Here is a 14,616-nt window from a genome sequence, read left to right on the forward strand (position 1 = left end):
CCTGGAGCCCAACGCAACTCTAGTAAAGTTATTAACCCTTATCCCTTAGCCCCTGGAGCCCACCACAACTCTAATAAAGTTATTAACCCCTATCCCTCTGCTCCCAGAGCACACCACAACTCTAATACAGTTATTACCCCCTATCCCTCCGCTCCCGGAGCCCACCGCAACTCTAATAAAGTTATTAACTCCTATCCCTCCACTCCCGGACCCCACCGCAACTCTAATAAAGTTATTAACCCCTATCCCTCAACTCCCGGAGCCCACCGCAACTCTAATAAAGTTATTAACCCCTATCCCGCCGCTCCCGGACCCCTCTGCAACTAAATAAATGTATTAAACCCTAAACCCCACACCTCCCACATCACTACCAATGTTCCCTCTAAGGTCAGTTTTATGAGCGGTCCAGCAGTTAAACAGTTAATAAGGGAATCATACCTTGAAGTCTGCATTGTGTAGTGTTTTCCAATTGGTCTACTTAACTGTTTCACTGCTGGGCTACTCACAAAACTGGCCTTAGAGGGAACACTGATCACTACCACTTACTAAACCTATTAATCCCTAAACCACCAGGCCCCAACATTGCCATAAACTAAATTAAGCTATTAACTCCTAAACCTAACAACCCGCTAACTTTACATTAAATATTAACTCATCCCTATCTTATAATAAATTTAAACTTACCTTTAGAATTAAAATAAACTATATTAAACTACTAATTGACCTACCCTAACTATTATCCTACAATTACCTGTACATTAAACTATATTAAACTAATAATTAACCTACCCTATTATACTAAAATTACATTAAACTAAAAATTAAATTAACTATATTAAATTTCTAAAAACCTAACCCTAGGTACTATTAAAAATTACTGTTACCAAAAAATATTCTATATTTGAATCATGAAAGCTATATGTTTACTTCATATGCCTTTAATCTTTCACTTTAAATTATGTGTGATTATAATATTTGTATTTTACCTTTTCTTTAGATACCAGATGTGCACAGGAAGTGTCTGAGGAGATCACTGTGTGTCTTCGAGAGATGAGAGCAATTGTTTATGAGGAGGAGTTCCTGGGAGAGAACCTATCTCACGAATCAAAAGAGCAGGAAATCTCCCAGGGAACATCAGATCAAGATGCTCTCATCCATGCTGCCCCTCCTGCCCCAGAAGACCCTGCTGCTCTGGACCCTGGTGCCCCTCCTACCCCTGCTGCTCATGCACCAGCAGCTCATGGTCATGCTGATCCTGGACCCAAACTGCTTCGACTAAATGAAGAAGAAGCAGTTCATGAAATGTTGAATCTGGCCAGGCAGTACAGGGTTGATCACTAGGAGTTGCATGGGGCATTGAGATTATCTGTTGAGCAACAGGGGCAGATCATAGAGAGGGGCATTCAATTAAATAGGGAAATATTAGAGTTAGACAGGGAAAGATTGAGAATAGAAAGTGAAAGAATAGATTTAGAGAGGGAAAGATATTTATATAAAAGACAGAGGGATAGTGATAGGTTAAATTTTGATAGGGAGAGGTTAGCGGTAGACAGGACTAGAGTAGCTATAGATCATGGTGAATTGGGGCACAGGGAGAGGGCAGACAAAGACAACCAGCATTTTAACCGCAATCTCTTTATGCTGAAAGCTTAATTTATTTAATATATAATTTATAATTTAATTTTGATTATGCTTATTAAAAAAAAAATATATATTTTTTTTAAAGATTATCATATGAATAAATTATATTCTGACTTAATAAATTTGTTTGTTTTTATTTTATTTACATAACACAAATGTTACCAATGATTGTTGCTCAAATTCATGGCATGGGCAAGATATACTTTGCTCTGTTTATTAAGGGGTCAATCTACACCAGAGTTTTTATTGTTTACAAAAAATAGATAAACCATTAATTAAATAGTCACAAGTTTTGCATTAACAACTCAGTTCTATTAAAATGTACATGAATACAAAATAGTTATTCAATGAATCATAAAAAGCCAGTGATTGTAAACTACTTTGTAATTTAATTATATTATGTAAATTGAGTCTTTCTCTTCTATCCTTTTCTGAAAAACATATGTAGTTAAAGGGACACTGAACACAAATATTTTCTTTTATGATTCAGATAGAGCATTCAATTTTAAACAAATTTCTAATGTACTAATATTATCATTTTATATTCCTTCTCTTGCTATCTTTCAGCTAGATTATGAGTTTTGCGTTATGAGGGGTGCGGTGCTAACTTGCAAGTTATTGTCACCACTCACTTCCCTACAGCGCTGGTATTACAGGTTTTCAGGCATTATCAGGCAAGAAGTGAGCGTAGAGCAAAATTTAGCTCCATGTGGTGTTTTAACATTGACAAACATGACTTAGAAATACAATGCTATTTAAAAACTTTGTATTGGTTATATTTGTCTTAGCATCTAAAAAGGATCACAAACCTTTCATATTTTTTAAACCCATTGATTTCTATGGCATCCGCGGCCTCAGAGGTGGCGGTTTGAATGATAGGGATGCTGCATCAGAATAGATGCGAGCGTAACTGTTGAAATTTTGATAACTTTGTAAGAGGTTAAAATAGAGTCGATTAGGAGGGAGAATTATCAGAATTCCACTTGAATACCACAGTTTTTCACTCGAATAACACAAGCATCGATCTGCGTCGGATTGAGATCGCGGGAGCATATATTACGTCACACATTTCAACATTGGACGATCTTGACGCTTTGTTAACTACGGTGGATCAATCTTGCGTAAAATTCGATGCAGGATTTTAGCGTATTATCAGTTGACACTTTTATCAATATACCCCCTGGACTCAACAGGAGGGTTCCCAGCGTTTGTCTGAAGCTCTCTCACCAGTCTTGTGAAAATTTCTAAGCATTTTAAACAAGCTGGTCTCACTGATTTGTCTCTCTAGCTGTATACAGGTGAAGTTTGCTCCAAATTCTCAATACACTTATTTTAACTAACAGAAAAGTAATATATACTAAAACATAGACAAACACAAGTTAAATTGTAGTGAAAACATTTCAGTTGAATTTGGAATTAATGCAAATGGAGCCTTTATATCAGCTCCATGGGCTCCAGTTATCTTTCTCCCATGTGAAATTTTGCTTCATTGCTTTCTATGGAAGGCATCTCTCATATCTCTGGGATTTCCAGGTTCCTCCCCTTTTCTTAGAAAATTCAGTGAGTTCTGCCCCTGTGAAGTCAGCACTATATTCTCTCTGCAAACTAGAGAATGTTTGATTATTTGGCCTATAGAAAGTAATGATGCTCTCTGGGAAACTGAAGCTGGCAGTTTTTTAGTTTTAATGTAAATAGAAGACATGCAAAATGCAATCTAATTTATAAAAGATAGCCTAATTTGTTAAAGTTACACAGAAACTGTGAAGGCATAAACAGAATTTGAAAAATCACAATCCTAAATAAACTGCTGAATACAAAATAAAATACAGAATAGACAGCTAGATTACAAGTTTTGCGTTGCGGCTTTTAGCGCTAAAAATATGGCATTTCAGAGTTAAATAAGCACCGCAGCTATTACATGTCTTGTCGGTATAGCTGTACCGCACAACTTTTAGCCTGTCCCGCAACGTCAGTCCCGCACATGTAAAAATTACGTTTTTTCATGGGACTTCCATAACGCCGGTATTACGAGTTTTGCGGTGAGGTTAAAAAGTGAGCGTTACACCCTATAACAACAAGATCCGTACCGTCATCTAAAGTCAGTAGTTATGAGTTTTATGCTACAAAGCTGTAGCATAAAACTCATAACTAAAGTGTTAAAAAGTACACTAACACCCATAAACTATCTATTAACCCCTAAACAAGGCCTTCCCACATCGCAAACACTATATTAAATTTATTAACCCCTAATCTGCCGCTCCCGACATCGCCGCCAATAATAAAATTTATTAACCCCTATTCCGCCGCTCCCCAACATCGTCACCACTATACTAAAGTTATTAACCCCTAAACCGCCACACTCCCTCATCAAAACCACTATTTAAATATTATCAACCCCTAATCTGCCGTCCGCCCACTATTATTTTTGTTATGGTAGGTTTTAGTGTAAGGCAGGTTAGGTTTTATTTCACAGGTAAGTTTGTATTTATTTTAACTAGGTAGTTAGATGTGGACCCGTTGTTCAGTGTGCCTAGAGGGATATGGCTGCACCTCACTGATGAGGCCCACAATAGCCAATAGGCCAAATTGTACGTCTGGGGTTTTGCTGTTTCTCTCGTTCAGGGAGGGATTGCCTGGTATTACGGGGCTGGACTGTGCTGTGAAGTCAGGATCAGACTGATATGCTTCAGGAAAGTTCTTCTCTGTGAAAGGCACATGTTGAGCAAAAAGAGGCTGCTTCGTGGGTGGTAACTAGCCATAGAACAAGCTATTATGTTACTGTTCATTCCCAGGTTGTGCGCTTCTCTCTTTTTATTTATGCAAATAGTTAATAACTATTTACTAACTAGTCTACCTAGTTAAAATAAATACAAACTTACCTGTGAAAAAAAACTATTAGTTATATTGTAGCGAGCTTAGGTTTAATTTCACAGGTTAGTATTTAGTTTTAAATAGGTATTATTTAGTTAATAATTGTAAATGTAATTTAGATCTAATTTAATTATGTTAAAGTTAGGGGGGGGGGTTAGGTTTTGGGTTAGGTTTAGGGTTAGGGTTAGGTTTAGGGGTTAATATAGTTTAATTTAGCTTGTTGTGATGTAGGGGGCTGGCGATTTAGGGGTTAATAGGTTTATTTAGTTAATAATATTAAATTTAATTTAGCTATATTTTTCTTAAAGTTAGGGGCTGTTAGGGTTAGGTTTAGGGTTACGTTAGGGTTAGGTTTAGGGGTTAATATAGTTTAGTTTAGCTTGTTGCGATGTGGGGGCTGGCGGTTTAGGGGTTAATAAATGTAGTATAGTGGTGGCGATATTGGGAGTGGCAGATTAGGGGTTAATAATTTAATTTAGGTAGCGGCGATATAGGGAGCGGCAGGTAAGGGGTTAATGATTTAATTTAGGTAGCGGCTATATTGGGAGCAGCAGATTAGGGGCTAATAACTGTAGGCAGGCATCAGCGATGTTGGGGGCAGCAGATTAGGGGTGTTTAGATGTAGGGTTTACGTTAGGTTGTTAAGTTTAAACAGTATTTTTATTTCCCCATAGACATCAATGGGACTGTGTTACGCGATCGCAGGTGTTTTTTTTTTTGCCGGCTCTCCCCATTGATGTCTATGGGGAAATCGTGCACGAGCACATCTCAGCAGCGCTCTGATTGTGTGCAGTATGGAGCTCAACGCAACTATATCGCACTCAAAAGGCGTTTGTTTGCAAACTTGTAGTAGCAGCACTATAGGAAATTAAATAACGTAACTTTTGTTTAACGTTCGTTAATTTCCCTATAACACTCAAACTCGTAATCTAGGTGAGAGTGCAAGGTTTAAATATAATTAAAATTAATCTAAAGTATAAATTTATATAAAATAAAAAGCATGAAGTGTAAATGAAGCAGAACTGTCATTCAGTGCTATATTGCACTGAGATTGTCTCTCCTTCACATACACAAATGCAGGGAACGCCCCTAGGAGAAGTAAAGCAAAATCTTCCTTTTAAAAATGTCTTTAGGGATCTCACAGTGCTGGAGGATCATTTTAGAAAATCTCACCTGCACAGTAGCGATGGGTGAATGTGTTTATATCCGAATTCGAATGTTAGAACGAATGTATTTGTAGAAATTCGATTTACATAATAGAATGTTGATAAGAACGAATATTCTTAAAAATTCGATTTTCGAATGTTATTTACAGTTTTCGAATGTCACATTCGAATTCGAATGTCACATTCGAATTCGAATGTCACATTCAAATTCGAATGTCACATTTGAATGTTACATTCAAATATCACATTCGAATTCGAATATTACATTTATAAAACACAATTGTAGACTAGAAACACTATTTCGAATGTCACATTTGAATTGAATATCACATTCTAATCAAATGTCACATTCTAATTCGAATATTACATTTATAAAACACAGTATTAGACTAGAAATACTATTTCGAATTCGAATGTCACATTCGAATCAAATATCACATTTAAAACACAGTATTAGACTAGAAATACTATTTCAAATTCGAATGTGACATTACATATTACATTTCGAAATTGAATGAATACATAGCTAAACATTCTATTATTCGAACGAATATTTTCGAATTTTATTGAAAAATTCGAAAACGAATATTCGAAAAAAGAATGTTAGAATGTTATATAAACATTCGAAATTCGATTCGAATGAACGAATGTATCAAAATTCATTTTAAATTTTGAATTTTTAGAAACATTCGCCCATCCCTACTGCACAGAGAGGTTTTCAAAATCAGGTCCTCTATCTCCACTCAACTTCGACTCTTTGTGCTTGTCTGGTAGCGTGCGTAATACAAGATAAAACTAAATATTTTTTGGCCACACGCTAACCTTATGTGCGCAAAGAGCCGAAGTTACAATATTATGACCAAGTTAACATATTCCTCCATAGACTTGAATAGAGAGAGAAAAGTGGAAAATACTTGCGCACTCGGCAGTCAAAGATAAGAAAATGGAGACGAAGATAGAAGACCACTGCTGGGATGAACATAATAGACCACCACTGGGATGAAGATAGACCACTGCCAGGATGAAGATGGACTGCCCCTGCCTGGATTTAACGTTGGTGAGTAACATCTTTGGGGTGTAGTGTTAGGATATTTTTGGGTGTTTTTTTTGTAGATTTTTTTTGCGAGTAGAAAAAGAGCTATATGCCATTTAAGGGCAATGCCCAGCCAAATTACCTTTTCAGGGCAATTTTAAGAGTATTTTTTTTATGATAGCTTTTTTTGGGGGGGGGGGGTAGGTTTTTGATGTAGAATGGTGTGTTTTTTTGTTTGTTTGTTTTTTCTAAGAAAAAGAGCTCACACTTTAGGGCAATGCCCTAGAAAAAGACCTTTTAAGAGCTATGGCTTATTTTGGGATGGGCTTTTTTTAAGTGGGGTTTTAGAATAGGCATAACTGTTTTTTTATTTTCTGTAATGGTAGTTTATTTTTGTAATGTTAGCTTTTTATTCTGTAATGTTAGGTTATTTTATTTTTCAGGTAAGGTTAGGTTTTTTGTAAGGTTAGGTGTTTTTTTAAGATAAGGTTAGGTGGGGGGTTTTAAGGAAAGATTAGGGGTTTTGTAAGGTTAGGTTAGTTTTTTTTGTAAGGTAAGGTTAGTTTTTTGGGGGGTAACTTAGAGAGTGTTAGATTAGGGGAGTTAGCTGGTTAGGGGTCTAGATTTTAGTGGGTATTTTGCAATATGTGGATGTGGTGGATTAGGGGCTAAGAGTTGGGGTGTAGTTTGCTATGTGGGGGTGTGAAGGTTTAGGGTTTAATAGCTTAGTGGGGTATTTTCCATTGTGGGAGTTTTAGCGGTTTAGGGGTTAATGGACTAATGGGGTATTTTGTGATGTGGTGGTGTGGCAGTTTGGGGGTTAATAGAGTAGTTTAGTGCAACTGCTTCCTCCGGCTAACTTTAAGATCGTGTAAATGGTTTAAACGTTAAATGTAATTGCGTTAAATAGATCTAATTTATTTTCAACTTGTAATGCAAGCAAATATTGCAGCACAACGCTGCCCATAGAAAATATAGGGAGTGTAAATTTCCAAGATTTTGTGTAAATGGATTTGCAGTAATTTAACCAGCGCACCACTTGTATTATGGATTTGAGCTGCGATCCATCAGTTGAGTTTAATACTCCTAATGATAGCGCGCCACTCGTAATCTGGCCCTAAACTGGTAATAAAGAATTATAATTAAATATGTTTATTTTCAATCACTAATTACTCTAGCCTTCAGTCTATTACCGGTGTACACAATATATCTATGGTGAAGTAAGTACTATTTGTAGTTCCAGGAATAACTGGCTTTCAATGAATAATTTATCTTCCGTTAAGAATCCTGCCTTTTTGGATGCTGTCCCAGCAATCAATGGGGGGTGTGGAGATTGTGCTGTCTATCCAGAAATCATAATGCATTATTTGGAAGGCAAATGTGCCTCATCATGCAATAAAGTCTCAATAAAGCATTTCCTTTCTGTAGCAAAGAAAAAAAAATGGCTGAAACATAAGCACAAAACGATTCTTTATTTTAGCAACCCGCTACAACTAATAGTTTCTAAATTACATTGGAGGACAATTAAGGATTCAATTTTGTGGCTTAAAACATCTTCATTAAAAACTGCAAATGTAGCAAATTATATCTACTGATAAAGAAGATATCAAGTAAATATTTGTGTAAATAGCTGGTATATAGCAAGAGGACAATTTAAAAAATGCAATATGTTTTATTAAACAACATTAGTTTCTTCAAATAGAAAAAAATAATATTGGTAGAGAACAAATGAATTTCTGCGTGTGGCATATTTTACAGCTGAGCTAAGTGACCCGAGGCCTTTATTTACTAAGTGGTGATAAACATTCTGTGAAAGGGCTATAATGTGTCTTCAAGCCTCTGGCAACAAAACATTTAATGCTGTCAAGTGATTGATGAACTCAATCTGACAATTGTAAATCATTTTTGAAAATTTTCCCTGGAAGAGTTTGCAGTTGTTTTTGCTTTTATGTGAGGTTTGTAGCTCTTTGATTACAGGAGATATTTTCCTCACATTTCAAGTGACCATAGAAGGACACAACTTTTTAAACCGCTTGCACTCTCTGCTTTATTAACGCTGTATTATAAAGGTGACTCCATCTTGAGGAATTATTATGTGTTTAAGAAAAAAACACTTGAGGCTAGATTACAAGTGGAGTGATAACTCCGCTAGAAGCAAACTTTTTACGCGTGCAGGTAGCACTCATATTACAAGTTGAAAGTAAACAGTTTTCGCTTGCGAGCTAACCTGATGCGCATAAAAAGCTGAACTTAGAATATTATGTGCACGATAACATTTCCCCCCCCATAGACGTCAATGGAATGGTAAAAAACCTAACAACCTACTCACAAGCAAAAACGATTGCATATTCAAAAGGGCGCTTACCCAACATGAAAATATGAATATTTCACATTCCAGTGTTTTAACGTACTCTATTATAACTGTTATGCTGCCCATTATAAATCATCTTGTCATCTTGAACTTAAGCAGTTGAGAATTTTCATTTATGCTATTATCACTAATACACAGTTGCAGGTTGTTTGAAGGGAAATAAGGATGATTGTACGGTATCAATTATATAAACCATTTTGTAGTAATGTTAGGACAATTTGATTATGGCAAAGAGGAAAACATCATACTTTGTCTAGAGAGATTTTGTTGTTGATTTTGTTTTTTACCTAGACAATAATTTGTTAATAGATATTTTAATATTTTTCATGGTGTGATCACTCTGCTTATATGACCCCTTAAATTTATAACCAGTACTGCCAGTCAAGGCATTAATTTTCAAGCTACCAAAGAGCTTCTGATTAAAAAAAAAAAAAAGGTAAGGACTTCACAATGTGAAACTATAAATGGCAAATTTTAAATGACTTTATATGCATAGTTTATTCATAAAAATACTAGGGAAGGCAATTGCAAACAGATCTAAAATGTGCAAAACATAAATAATAGTAAAGCTACAACTGCATGACAGGGAAATGAAATTACTTCTACCCTCCTAAGCGTTCTAGACATCTGATGTCACTGGCTCGTTACAGAAGTAAAAGCCCACTGGTGCCAAATTGGGAGAGTCACATCACACACTATTCATTAAATCTGCAAGCCACTTTCTATTAAGGTTGCCAGTCTGTATCTGCAGTAGTTTCTTAATGCAAGATTGTCAAGTTTTATCCTGCTTTTAAATTGCTTACCCAGTCCATTAAAGACTACAAGATAATCAATGATTATTTTAATGTTTTGAATGACAAGCCTGATGAAACAGGCATTTATGCACGGAGAAACCAGTCACTTGCAATGCTTGTTACACGCTCTTGCACTAGTGTTGCACTTGGCTTTTATTAATGTTTTTCTTTTCATTCTTTGAACCGCTGGAAATGTTTACGTTTGTTGATATACCAGGGTGTGATTACATGGAAATAATTGATGATCCCCGATTTACAAAACCAGGACAGTTCTCAACACAACAAAACCACACCACGCTGGTGTTGTCTGTGAGTACAAATTTCATCTACATTTCAAAGATTCTATTACATAAAGGCTAAAGAAACTCTTCATTAAACGGCAACTTTCATTTTTGTTTTTTTGTTAGGTGGTGTCCCTAACATAAAGTCTAACAAAATATTTTGTACCAAGGTCCTAGGGATAAACCTAGCAGCACTTATCACAAAGAAACTTATTTGTTGACCTGAGTGAGTCTTAAAGATCTCTGTACAAGACTGCTATTGATAATGCAGTTTTCTGAACAAGGGGTTAAGTCCAGTTCTTATGTTATTTTTTTAGGCTTGGATGAATGGACACAATGGTTGCACTTCCTTATGTTGAGTTCATGATAAATACAAGAAGAAGACAAATGTGTTTATGTTATGAAAATGGGTACAGTGCATACAGTATGTAAGGGTTTTACATACAGGGATTATCGGTTTAAAAATATTAACCTATAGAGATGTTTGTTTCTTTACAGCCGTGTTATATATGTTGCCAATATTTTTAAGTTAAACATTTTTTTTAATCTGTAACCATACAGTCTATTCTCTTCTTCAACAAGCACTCTATCAATTTAGGCATAGTAAAATGTAAGCTTTTCTCTTAGGTTACTTATAATTATTTCATTTAAAGAACCAAAAAGTGGCCTTGTTTACGAGTATAGTCTTTTTAAAATTTGAGTTATATTTTTATAGAGAGGTCCATGAGGGGCCTTATAAGTGCTGCAGAAAGATTATTCAAGTAAGGTACATAAAGTCTCATTGTCTGTGTCTTATGTGGTCATTGTAGTGTACCTCATAACTATTTGTTTTACAGTTTTAGAAAAAAGAAGATTTTTTCAAGTGTGTAACACATTTTTGTATGGCGTTTTAACTGAAATACTTCTACTAAAAGCTATATCAATGGCATACACACATAGGCCACTAGTTATCAAGCCGTCAACCTCAAATACGCTGGAATTCCGCAGCGTATTTATGGCGAGGCTGATTCGCCTTAGTTATCAAGCCTTAGACACTGGCAAAAGTAGAATATAGTGATGTAAGCTTCGATCCGCCGGACTCAGTCCAACACAGATCGATTCTTACGTCACTCCAGATGTTCCAAACACAAGTTCAGCACTATCTGACTACTATTGCTAGTTATAAAAAAACTAGCAGGTACGCTCGGCACTTTTCCGGCCCAGCGTACCTGGTTTTCAACCCGCCGCCCTGGACGTGGCGGATCCCATAGGAATCAATAGGAGTCTGACCATAGTGAAAGTTCATGTTCGCTGCTGCCAGACATCCCATTGATTCCTATGGGAGCTGTCTACACCTAACACCCTAACATGTACCCCGAGTCACCCCTAATCTGTCCCCCCCTACACCGCCGCAACTAAATAAAGTGTTTACCCCTAAACCGCCACTCCCGGAGCCAACCGCAAGCTATAATAAATGTTAACCCCTAAACCGCTGCTCCCAGTCCCCGCCGCAACTATAATATATGTATTAACCCCTAACCGCCGCTCCCGGACCCCGCCGCCACCTACATTATACCTATTAACCCCTATCCTGCACCCCCTACACCGCCACCACTATAATAAATGTATTAACCCCTATCCTGCCCCCCCTACACCGTCGCCACCTATAATAAATTTATTAACCCCTATCCTGCCCCCCCTACACCACCGCCACTGTAATAAAATGATTAACCCCTAAACCTAAGTCTAACACTAACCCTAACACCGCCCTAACTTAAATATTAATTAAATAAATCTAAATAATATTTCTCTTATTAACTAAATTAATCCTATTTAAATCGAAATACTTACCTTTAAAATAAACCCTAATATAGCTATCAATATAAATAATAATTATATTGTAGCTATCTTAGGATTTATTTTTATTTTACAGGCAAATTTCAATTTATTTTAACTAGGTACAATAGCTATTAAATAGTTATTAACTATTTAATAGCTACCTAGTTAAAATAAAGAGAAATTTACCTGTAAAATAAAAAATAACCTAAGTTACAATTACACCTAACACTACACTATACTTTAATAAATTATTCCTATTTAAAACTAAATACTTACCTGTAAAATAAACCCTAAGATAGCTACAATGTAATTAATAATTACATTGTAGCTATTTTAGGATTTATATTTTTTTTACAGGTAACTTTGTATTTATTTTAGCTAGTTAGAATAGTTATTAAATAGTTATTAACTATTTAATAACTACCTAGCTAAAAGAAATACAAAATTACCTGTAAAATAAATCCTAACCTAAGTTACAATTAAACCTAAAACTACACTATCATTAAATTAATTAAATAAATTACCTACAAATAACTACAATTAAATTAAATAAACTAACTAAAGTACAAAAAATAAAAAAGCCAAGTTACAAAAAATAAAAAAAATAAGTTACAAGTATTTAAAAAATATTACAACAATTTTAAGCTACTTACACCTAATCTAAGCCCCCTAATAAAATAACAAAGCCCCCCAAAATAAAAAAATTCCCTACCCTATTCTACATTAAAAACTTACCAGCTCTATTACCTTACCAGCCCTTAAAAGGGCCTTTTGCGGGGCATGCCCCAAAGAAAACAGCTCTTTTGCCTGTAAAATAAAAATACAACCCCCCAAAAATTAAAACCCACCACTCACATACCCCTAATCTAACCCAAACCCCCCTTAAATAAAGCTAACACTACCCCCCTGAAGATCATCCTACCTTGAGCCATCTTCAGCCAGCCGACCACCGATGGAACCGAAGAGGAGATCCGGAGCGGCAGAAGTCATCATCCAAGGGACGCTGAAGAAGTCTTCCATCCGATTGAAGTCTTCATCCATGTGGCGTCTTCAATCTTCATCCATCCGGAGTGGAGCTATCTTCAGACGAGCCGACGCGGAGTCATCCTCTTCTTCCCGATGACTAACGACGAATGAAGGTTCCTTTAAGGGACGTCATCCAAGATGGCGTCCCTTCAATTCCGATTGGCTGATAGGATTCTATCAGCCAATCGGAATTAAGGTAGGAAAAATCGGAACAGCCAATAGAATGCGAGCTCAATCTGATTGGCTGATTGGATCAGCCAATCGGATTGAACTTCAATCTGATTGGCTGATTCAATCAATCAATCTGATTTTTCCTACCTTAATTCCGATTGGCTGATAGAATCCTATCAGCCAATCAGAATTGAAGGGACGCCATCTTGCGTGTAACATATGTAAACAATTTTTTTTAAAATAAACCCATATGAATCATGTAAAATCTTTTTATTAAGTCATTTAGATGAAGAAGATGACAACACACAAAGCATGTCAAATCATTTTATTCAGGTATGATTTATATCTATGTTTATAGCACTGCAGAATCTATTGGTGCTCTTCAAATAAGCAACAATAGCAATTGAAATAATAATAATATGGCATAATACAGTAAGCACTAGATTACAAGTGGTGAGCATACGATTTTGCAAGGGTTTTTGCAATCGTTTGTGATCCGTTTAAATTGCGCTGATATTACAAGTTCAGCTCGCAGTAGCAATTAACACTGTGAAAATTAATACATTTTCTAAAATTGCCCCACATGCCCTCAAAATAGAGGGCATTGTAGTTTTTAATGAAAAAAAAAGTAGTATTTTTTAAAATTAAAAACTTCTACACTAGGCAGTTTATGGGGGTCTAAAGTTGGTGAAAGTGGGGTGTTAGAAAAAAAAGTGCCTTTACATTGAGGTCTATGGGAACTGTGTTTTCCCCTAGAACGCAATGTAAATATATATGTATATGACTATATACATATATATTTATGTGGTAACATGTGTATATATACTGTATATTTTTTATTTTTTTTTATTTTTAAATATATATATATATATATATATTTTTTTTTAAAAATGCTGCCCATTGCTGCGCTACTTACCCCCTTCACTGCGCAAGGTTCTGATGCCGTCTATGAAAGACTTAGATATATTTTAAAAATTCTATCATGTCTGTCAATTATTTGTAAACATGTTTTTTTTATTAAGTTTCATCTTTATGACCAATATTTAGTGCTCCACTTGTAATCTGGCCCAAAGGGGTAGATTTACCAAGCAGCGGATGCTGCAATCTACCCCTGCTCCTTAACTTATCAACTACCTTTGAGGTGGCGGACTGCAATCATCACGATCCGATCAGGTAGCAGCTGATTGGCCGCGAATGTGCAGGGAGCGGCATTGCACAAGCATTTAACCAGAGGGAGACTGGCTCCTAGAATGGAGCGTAGCTTTAGTGGCATGAGTAGCAGGAGATGCTGGAGGTCCATAAGGTGGAGCAACAGTTTCAGAACAAGGAGACGCACTGGGCAGGAGACCACAAGTCTGTCCTTTCTGCAGTGGTGGAGCACCTCTATTGTTCCAGGCACACCACCAATCTCTCAAACAAACTATGGTGTCTTTCCATTTCTTGC

This window comes from Bombina bombina, chromosome 1 (assembly GCF_027579735.1).
Source record: "Bombina bombina isolate aBomBom1 chromosome 1, aBomBom1.pri, whole genome shotgun sequence".
Lineage (NCBI taxonomy): Eukaryota > Metazoa > Chordata > Amphibia > Anura > Bombinatoridae > Bombina > Bombina bombina.